At 40.7% G+C, this 8,881-nt stretch overlaps 1 long non-coding RNA gene across 1 annotated transcript; it reads left to right on the forward strand.

Annotated features, from left to right (window-relative positions):
* Window positions 1-978, forward strand: LOC145430179 (uncharacterized). Its single transcript, XR_013910623.1, has 2 exons — window positions 1-143; window positions 704-978. It is a non-coding gene; the product is annotated as an uncharacterized LOC145430179 (long non-coding RNA).
* Window positions 979-8,881: the final 7,903 nt, after the last annotated feature.

An 8,881-nucleotide genomic window follows, 5' to 3' on the forward strand; every position in this document is an offset into this window, starting at 1 on the left:
ACATTGAACTTTAAAGGAGACTGGCTATAGTGGTGGAGGACCACACTGTGTGCCATTCCAGGGTCAATAGATCTGGACAATAGAAGATTGGAAAAACATTGCCTGTTCCGATGAGGCTCGATTTCTGTTGTGACATTTGAATGGTAAGATCAGCATGAAAGCATGCATCCATCCATCCAGCTGTGTCATGCATCAGAAGATGGGTTTGGTGGTGTTTTTCGTTTTTTAACAAAACACTACTCAAATGGGTCACCAGACCTCAACGCAAAAGAGAACATTTTGCATGTGGTGGAATGGGAGATCAAACCTGCAGAAACTGTGCGATGCTATCATGACACCAAATCTTAGAAATGTTTCCAGCACCTTGTTTAATCTGAGCCACAAAAAAATTAAAATGGTTCTGAAGGCCAAAGCGGATCCAACCGAGTAATAGTAATGTACCTAATGGCCACAAGAGGGCACTCTAACAGTTAAGATCTGAACTCAGTTTGCTCAGACATTAAAGTGAGTGTTGTAATGCATAGAAAATATGTTAAATTGATTTTAATTGCTCAGATTTTGAAATGAAGAATGATTTTATTAGAAACCCAGTTTAAAAGAAAGCCCTTTTGTTGTGAGGGAAATCAAACTTAAATGTAACTAACCCGTGTCGTCATAGCCTAATAGCATCTTTTTTTTTTTCTTTTTCTTTCTTTTCCCCCAGAGCCTCGGTTCAGGTGGGGAGACTCCCTGTGCTCATGCAGTCTGAGATTATTCCGGCTGTTGCGGTGCTAGTCGGCACCATATCACAGCTTGACATTTCCAGTCCTCATGAATAATGCAAGCTCAATGGTCCTGGTTCCTGCTATCATGGAGCCGAGGGCCCCAATTTGTCACACTATCCAAAATATGATGCACATCCCCAACACGAGAGTCGAGGAGCTGCCTTCACATCCACACACATGTACAGACTGGTAAATAAAGGTATAAATATCTGTTTCACTGCTCCAGTTCTGTGTCTATTCTCAGCCTCTCATAGATAAAGAGAAACAAGAGGATAGGGGAGATGCAACTTTTTTTTCCCTTTTTTTTTTTTTTTTTGCCAAATTCCAATACTGAGCCATTTTCAAATTGGTTCAAATTAAACGGTCAAAATGGCTACAAAGATGCTTAAGTTGCCTGTGGTATTTTGGTTAGTTACCATATTTCTCAAGGGTATCAAAGGCTCTGTGGCAGCGTTTAGCTGACAGTACTGAAAGAAGTTAATACACAGGTTTTATTAACTGCTACCGATTTCTGTTATCTCGGGTGTTATAGAACCAGTTAGTGACAGAAAACACTGGTCTCTTCCCAGCTGTTATGAGTCTGGAAAAAATACATTAAAGTCGTGGCCTTTATGCATGTCTGTTTGACTCTCCGAGGAAAGAGATGTGGACCAGAGGACTCGAGAACGATAGACTGCATAGCGTTGAGCTCTTGTTATTCATGGGGTGTGGTGTCACATAACAACTGCAGTGTAAGCGACACAAAAAGTGCCCATATGTATATATTTTTTTCCTAATTTCCATCATACAGAGGCACAGCTCTAATGCTGACAAGTCATGTTTTTATTGTGATAAAATGAAGTTAAAATATTCTCACTGCAGTCGCCTGCATTAGAAAGATAACTGTGACTGACATGGGAATCGATGTGGAACCACACATGCCCAAAAAGGAAAAAAAAAAACCAAAACAAGCACTGCTGCTGCATGAAATTACAGAGGAAACGCTGCTGTAATCTGTGTCCGACAGTACCACCACCCCCGAATATAGTTAAAGGCCATATGTTTACTACTGGCTTGGCTCTGGAAGTGTGCAGCATGCTCAGAGGCACCAGGGGGCACTCTTTCCTGTAAAATGCCGCCAGATAGACGTGTCCACTCTTTCCCTGGGCAATGGGCCTTATCAATGGGTAGCAGGCAGCCATTGGTCCTCTGTAGATAGCCGGGCTGGTTATGTGTGCAAAGCCTGGGCCCAGAGTGTCGACCGTGTTCAATCGAGGCAGCCGTGGGTCATATTATGGGACTGTCTGGATTCCTTTCATGGTAAATTGGATGAAGGCTACAGCACTAGAGCTGAAGGGAGTGGAGATGTCACAGTGTTCAGCAGGCTATGTCTGGACTTCACAAGGCTACATAGGCCTGAGCAGACTATTCACTTAAAAGCTGTCGGAGTCAAAGAATTGAGAAAAAGAAAGATTAATAAAAGCTGTATACGCTCCTCTGCCCAGGTGCTTTCCTCTGCAATTTGCTGTGGTAAAATCCAGTGAAGGTTGTGGGTCTGAAGGGAGGGGTTGAAGAGCACTTTAAAGCGCATTCATTCTTTTTTTGTTTTGATTGAGAAGAATGTTCTCATTGCACACGGTTCATAAAGGGACTCGTGCTGTTCCCTTCACTCCCAGAGCCTCTTGTAGAGAGCCGGTAATTCAATATCAGCGTGAGGTTCTTTAATTACTGTCGGTGCATGTACCTGGGCTTATTACATTTTGTGATTTTCTCAGATATTTCATACATAATTGGAAACAATAAGTGTTATATCACAGTTATCTCTGAAAGATGTCTAACGGTGATATGGGGTTAGATATAAATCCACCATTTCTCTATAAAAAAATAGATAGTGTACATTCCCTAGCGGTTTCAGCTTTTCAAACTTCACTCCAAGAGGCAATTGCCACTGTCAAAACCGTACATTTTGAGGTGCATCAATACATTTTGATATTTTATGATGCTTTTTAAGGAAAAAAAAAATGTCAATACAACAAATCGGAACAACAGCAACCGTATTTTCTTTTTAGATAAGCGGTTCCAGAACTACTCAGATCTGTTATTATCTTGCATCGATCGTTTGGTTATTTGCCAGAGAAGAGCGGCTTTCTTGTGTTGTGCCGGTGGTGCTGCTGTGCCCTCAACTCTGCTGCTCCGGCTCTCGAGTTGCCACTGTGGTAGATTAGTAGATACTGAGATCCGCCTCTGACAGAGCACCTGCAAATGTGCAGAGATAAGAAGAGGGAGCCACCCTATAAACAGAGTAGAAAACCAGCAGTGCACACTTAAGCAACACTCTCAGGACTGACAATAATTCAGCTGTGTTGAATTTTTTAAGTCATTCATAGTTTGGAATTTTTATCAAGTATCTATCTCTCTATCTATCTGTGCAAGCTCTTTCACCTCTGCCTCACACACTATTCCCATAAATAAATCTGTGACTTTATGCTCCCTGTTGCCTTGCAGAAGTGATTCGGTGGAACCTGACGCCTCATGCAGTAATGACTCTCTTGTCATTCATGGCATTGGCAGAAGAAATCACAGAGTGAGAAAATATCTTCTCACTATCTGCTGTGGAGGAGTATAAAGGTCTGTAGTCATTATGGAGGAGGCCCAATAAAAATTGTTCAGATTCAATGGCTTTAGTCCAAGAAAACATAGAAAACACAACAATCTTTCATACAATGCTTAGTGGGAGAACAAACTCAATTCTAGATGCCATTTTCAAGTCCTAAGGTATAATTGGCAGACGGTTAGCTTAGCTTAACATGCAGACTGGAAGCTTTCTCCGTAATAATTTACTGCATGCATTTATATGTCACTGTTGCATGCCATTAGCACTGTGTCTTTTCTCTTCTTTCATGGTCTGTTCCTTGCCCTCGGTCTCCCAGTAGCTTCTTGCAGGTGTGAGTCTCTGTAGGGCTGCATGCCTGCAGTTACCTGAGCCAAGAATTCTATTGTGTGTTGTATTCTTCCCTGTTTCCTTTTCTCATCTTTTCTCTCCAGTTTTTTCTCTGAACCCCAACTGGTTGCAGCAGATGGCTGCCCTCCTTGAGCTTGGTTCTGCTGAATTTTTTTTTAAAGGGAGTTTTCTGCTTCTTTCTCCCCAGTGTTGCCAAGTGCTTGGTCATAGCAGGTTCTTAAATTATTGGGTTTCTAATATTGTAAATTTATTATTGTGCCTAACAATATACAACACCTATTGATCAGTCACGACCGAACAGGCTTTAGTTGCATGCAGGTAAACGGTCAATATGGGGAAACAAAAACAGATAGCATCTGCCAAAATTTGATCTCGAAGCAATATGCTATTGGGCTTTTGTTAGCTTTCCCCACCTTAATTAATAGTTCTTTAAACAGCAGTGCAGAAAACAAGAAATTGATCAGATATCCAGAAATCCTGAGTATAATTAAGCCGTGAAAAGTTGCCCATTCGCCCAAAGATCAAGTCAGCACAACAGACAATGTGTTCCCAAATGGTTGAGTGAGGCCAGTGTCAGTTGTTCAAGAGTCATCATGCAATGAAGGATCTACAGGGTGGGCCATTTATATGGATACACCGTAATAACATGGGAATGGTTGGTGATATTAAAGTCCTGTTTGTGGCACATTAGTATATGTGAGGGGGCAAACTCCTCAAGATGGGTGGTGACCATGGTGGCCATTTGGAAATCGGCCATCTTGGATACAACTTTTGTTTTTGCAATAGGAAGAGGGCCATGTGACACATCAAACTTATTGGTAATGTCACAAGAAAAACAATGGTGTGCTTGGTTTCAACGTAACTTTATTCTTTCATGAGTTATTTACAAGTTTCTGACCACTTATAAAATGTGTTCAATGTGCTGCCCATTGTGTTGGATTGTCAATGCAACCCTCTTCTCCCACTCTTCACACACTGATAGCAACACCGCAAGAGAAATGCCAGCACAGGCATCCAGCATTCGTAGTTTCAAGTGCTGCACATCTCGTATCTTCACACCATAGACAATTGCCTTCAGATGACCCCAAAGATAAAAGTCTAAGGGGGTCAGATCGGGAGACCTTGGGGGCCATTCAACTGGCCCACGACTTTCCTTTCCAGGAAACTGTTCATCTAGGAATGCTCGGACCTGGCACCCATAATGTGGTGGTGCACCATCTTGCTGGAAAAACTCCGGAAACGTGCCAGCTTCAGTGCATAGAGGGAAACACATCATCATAAGATAAGATAAGATAAGATAAGATAGAACTTTATTAATCCCTCGGGTGGGTTCCTCTGGGAAATTCGATTTCCAAAAAAGCACAGCACCGACAGAAGTTACAGAGTTATACACACACACATATATATAAATACAGAGACAATATAAATAAAATATACGAAGGGGATAAATAGAATAAATAGGAATAAAAATAAAAATACAAGTGAATTGCACATTTCAAGTATTGAGTCTATTGCACCGTTGACTATTTACAAAAGTATTGCACAAGGTATTGTACAGTGAGGTGAAGAGGCACTACAGCTTAGTTGTTCCCTCCTTTGTCCTCCTGTTTCCCCTCCCTCTCCCCTCCAGAGAGGAGTTAAACAGTCTGATGGCGTGTGGGACAAAGGAGTTTTTAAGTCTGTTAGTTCTTGTCATGTAGTAATTTCAAATATCCAGTGGCCTTGAGGTTTCCATTGATGAAGAATGGACCCACTATCATTGTCCCATATACCACACCAAACCATCACTTCTGTTGGCCAAACAGTTTTTGAGGGATCCATCCAATGTGGGTTAGTGTCAGACCAATAGCAGTGGTTTTGTTTCTTAACTTCACCATTCACATAAAAGTTTGCCTCATCACTGAACAAAATCTTCTGCGTGAACTGAGGGTCCTGTTCCAATTTTTGTTTTGCCCATTCTGCAAATTCTGTGCGCCGATCTGGGTCATCCTCGTTGAGATGCTGCAGTAGCTGGAGTTTGTAAGGGTGCCATTTGTGAGTAGCTAATATCCACCGAAGGGATGTTCGACTAATGCCACTCTCCAGTGACAGCAGCGAGTGCTATGCTGTGGGCTCTTGCTGAATGAAGCTAGGACAGCCACTGATGTTTCTGCATTAGTGACAGTTTTCTTGCGTCCACATTTTGGCAAATCCAACACTGAACCAGTTTCACAAAACTTAGCAAGCAGTTTGCTGACTGTAGCATGGGAGATGGGTGGTCTCGTAGGGTGTCTTGCATTGAAATCTGCTGCAATGACCCGTTTTCTGCGTTCACCAGAAATCAATACAATTTCGATCCGCTCCTCACATGTTAACCTCTTCGACATGTCAATGGCTGTGAACAAAGAGAAACTTGTAAATAACTCATGAAAGAATAAAGTTACGTTGAAACCAAGCACACCATTGTTTTTCTTGTGACATTACCAATAAGTTTGATATGTCACATGGCCCTCTTCCTATTGAAAAAACAAAAGTTGTATCCAAGATGGCCGATTTCTAAATGGCCACCATGGTAACCACCCATCTTGAGGAGTTTGCCCCTTCACATATACTAATATACTAATGTGTGATTTGGAATTTTAGCTATGCTAAGCTAACAGACAGCTAGCTTGTATAGCATTTCTTCAGTTGACTAGTGGCAAGAAATCAAATAAAATGCTCTCAGAAACACATCCACCAATTATTTCATTTTTCTTCTTGAAACTTGAATTAAAGCCTCACATATGCAAACAACATTAACTCAGCGGCCACTTTGTCAGTCACATCTCACTACTATCATCCTGGAGTCTCTGGCCTTTAGAAATGGTTAATTTCAAGGTTAAAATACACCAAGCAAAATAAGCAGAACCTATCTGGAAAAAATATAGAAATACTTCTTTCATGACTTTATTGTTAGGAGAGAAAAGCTGACTTGTTGACTTGTAGAAAACCGTATATAGATTAGACTCAAGAAGCAATGAAAAGAAGTAATAGATTCCTAATAGATTCCTTGCACTCGAGCCAGATGTAGTTTTTCTTCAAAACTGAAATACGCATTCTTGCTGTTGTACAGTCACTAAACTGCATACTGAAGATTTTCCACATCAACGCGAAGCTTTACATTTAACCCAAAAACATAATGCTGTTAACAAATTCTGATATATTTTGTTACAGAAAATGTGTAGGAAGCATGAAACTCAATAAGTGACTCATTCCCTCATATGTTTTCACATGCTGTTTTCTTCTCCTTTTTATTGAACCCAAAGGATCCCATTTGATCGCTATCCAAGCTGTAAATATAGCTGAGGGCCATGCTTTGAGATGCTTTGAATTCAAATAGATCTTTTAAGGGAACAACCACCCATGGATTCACTTACAAACCTGACTCACAATAAGCTAGTTGGCATGCTGAAGGGGAGAGTCTGGCCCTCCATTTCAATGGACTGCATTGCCGGAGTGTGATTAAAAGGCCTCGCCCTACTGAGAGGTGATATTTCTAACAACAGAGAAATGGTTTAAGAAGTCCATTATAAGGCAATAAGCCATGGCTTACTAGCCTACAAGACACACGGTCTATGTAGTCATGTGAATTTCACGTGTTTTGTATTGAATCTATGAATAATGCAATGATACCTGGGGATTGCTGCTGAAAATGTCAAAAGTAAAACCGTTAATGTGGCTAATATCCACTTTTTCCATGGGGATCATTAATGTTCTATTAATCTCCTTTTTTATGTTTCGCCAGTGTAAGCAAATATCTTTCTTTTAATATTTATTACTTCAGTGATAATCCACAGTGACATTTACAACTAACACCCATGTTACAGATGGGGATTGCAGAAAAAAAGTTTTGGGGTTCTGTGTTCATTTTGTTTGTTATCTAATGTTTTTCAGAGGAGGTGAGAAACTGCTATTGTACTATTGAATTCTTCACTCTTTTACAGCATTTATGGGCAAATGAGCCGTTCAGAATTTATATATAGCTGCAAGCAAACAAAACAGTACTTTAAGAGAACTCGCTAACATTAAGTATCACCTGCTGATGCATAATAGGCGGCTCCGGAAATTACTCGGTAGACATCAATTTGTGGCACTGGAGGAGACAATGGGTAGACTAATTAAGTGAGGGATATGGATATGTATGCCTTAACATGACATCAAGAAGCTATTTCAGCCTACTGACCAACCTACACTTAATTCCCAACCATGAGCATGGTTAATAATCAGTCACAGTAATACAGAAATAACTGGACTGCCACAGTACAGAATGTACAAATGTTCGTTTACACTGTCCACATGCTACAAAGACATGTAAAAGTGTCAGTGATGTTGTTAACTGCAAAACGGTGGCACAACGTAGCAAAAATACAGCAAAAAACCCCAAACTCCTTCTTGATAAAAAGTCACTGGATGCTAGCCTAGCCTCAATCAATATAAAATCAGTCAAAATTTCAAGCCATCTTCGTGGACTATAATGCATGTTTAATATCTGTTACCTTGTAAGCTGAAGTGTTTTATTTTGTGCACCAAAGGAAACCTATGACAGGGAACAGCTGGGCTCTGTGATCCTGAAATATAAAGCTGGTGCTGGCATTTCATTCTGTCTCGCTCACCAAGTTACTATCATGTCATCCATCATCTTTAGTTTCTATGCGGTGTTTTATGCACTAATACTTTGGTATTTAAAATACTTAAACTTGCTTAATGAATTACTTTGTTAAACTGCCAAATCAGTGTGTTCACTGTTTTTCTAATGGCCTTGTGTAATTTTAGGACTGGGTTGGACCCCCCCCCTCCTTTTGCCTTCAGAACTGACTTACCTTTTATTTGCATAGATTCAGAGATTTTCATCTATATATTAACTTTGTTGTTAATTTTATTAATAACTTTGTTAATCCTCCAGGAAATTGCTTTGTCCTCTGCATTTAACCCATTCACTCAGTGAAGCAGTGGGCAGCTATCAATCCGGCACCCAGGGAGCAGTGTGTAGAGACAGTATCTTGCTGAAAGGTATTGCAAAGTAGCCATTCGGTGGATTTGAACCCCTGCCCTTCCGATCATGGAGCAAACACTCTTTACAAAGATAAATGGGTAGGACTCAAACCCATGCCGCCTGCTTTCAGAATGCATTTTTAGCTCAGTGAGCTAAACCACAGCT

This window comes from Astatotilapia calliptera, chromosome 2 (genome assembly GCF_964374335.1).
Source record: "Astatotilapia calliptera chromosome 2, fAstCal68.1, whole genome shotgun sequence".
Taxonomy (NCBI): domain Eukaryota; kingdom Metazoa; phylum Chordata; class Actinopteri; order Cichliformes; family Cichlidae; genus Astatotilapia; species Astatotilapia calliptera.